At 41.5% G+C, this 1,393-nt stretch overlaps 1 pseudogene; it reads left to right on the top strand.

Annotated features, from left to right (window-relative positions):
• Positions 1-783: 783 nt before the first annotated feature.
• On the top strand, positions 784-1,049 carry LOC102418077 (annotated as a pseudogene).
• The last annotated feature ends 344 nt before the right edge of the window (positions 1,050-1,393 follow it).

Genomic DNA, 1,393 nt, shown 5'->3' with positions numbered 1-1,393 from the left:
GAGGACATAATTTCCATGTCTGTGCACAGGAAAATATTAATGACAAGCTAACTACATTGTCCCACCAAACCGCCCAAAGGCTAAGTACTTGGAGGCACCTTCATAGTGAAAGAAGGAGTGAGGGGTAGGGCTGAATGATTGGTTGAAAGACCATAGCAGAAAAAACCTAAACCACTAGCTCCCCTTTATCGTGATAAACAAAAGAAAATTTTAAGCATTCAAGTGGGTTGAAAGATCGCAGGATTTTTCATGGCAGAATGGAATATTCTTTAAAAAAATACTTATAATAACTGACATGTGGGTTCCCATAAAATGTCAGTTGGCCACCCAATACCTACCCAGTGGTGGCTAACTGTCTGCAAGTCCTACCCTTGTACAGAGAGCTTACAATCAGATTTTAATGAGTCATTCTTAATGTCTATTTCTGTTTACTGCTTTCTCTCTTGCTAATAGTTTGCTTTTCTCTTGCTTTTGTTGTGTATCATTTTTCACTGCATACAGAAGACCAATGGAGACTGAGGAAAATTTCATTTGAATGTCCATATGAAAATAAAAATGAACCTTGACCCCTACCTCACACCATGTACCATATATACATCTTAATTAAAGATGGATAATAGACCTAATTATAAAACAATTAAGCTTTTACAAGAAATCATAGAAAAACATATCCATGACCTTATAGTAGCAAAGATTTCTTAAAGAGCACAAAAGGCACTAATCATGGTTGAGGGTCACATTGAGCTGCGAGTGGTCTCACGGGCATCTTTAGGCATCAATAACATGGCAGAAGACATTGGGACCAAAATCAAGAACCACCAGACTGCCCCTATTTACAGTCACTTCCTCAGAACCAGATCAGAACCAGACTAGAAACTGTTGTCACAGCTACCTGGACTTTCACGGCTGTGAGAAGACAATCACTGCTAAAGGGGGTGATGTCTTGTGTGCAAATGGTACAGGCATGTGTACAAATCTTCCTGCCCCATATCCTGGTGTTGTCCTGGGCTGACCACAGGGCAGAAGGCACATTTCCTGGGGAGATCTGAACTGGCTCTACCCACCTCCCCTGTTCTCCATCTTCTCCTAGGGAGGTGAGGGGGGACCTGGATACATCCCACCCTGGGATCCTAAATAATGGCTTAACTAATAATAAATACTTGTTGGAAAAGTGTTTAAAAAAAGGGCACTAATCATAAAAGAGCAGCTTGATATATTGAAATGTATTAAAATTAAGGAGCTTGGTTTATCAGAAGACACCATTAAGAGAGTGAAAAATAGCCTGGTTGGCATGGCTCAGTGGTTGAGCATCGACCTATGAACCAGGAGGTCACGGTTCGATTCCTGGTCAGGGCACATACCCAGTTGTGGGCTCAATCCCTGGTGTGGGAAG

This window comes from Myotis lucifugus, unplaced genomic scaffold (assembly GCF_000147115.1).
Source record: "Myotis lucifugus unplaced genomic scaffold, Myoluc2.0 scaffold_0, whole genome shotgun sequence".
NCBI classification, from domain to species: domain Eukaryota; kingdom Metazoa; phylum Chordata; class Mammalia; order Chiroptera; family Vespertilionidae; genus Myotis; species Myotis lucifugus.
The sequence above is the reverse complement of the archived record's forward strand: the minus strand, read 5'-3'. Positions and strand labels throughout refer to the sequence as shown.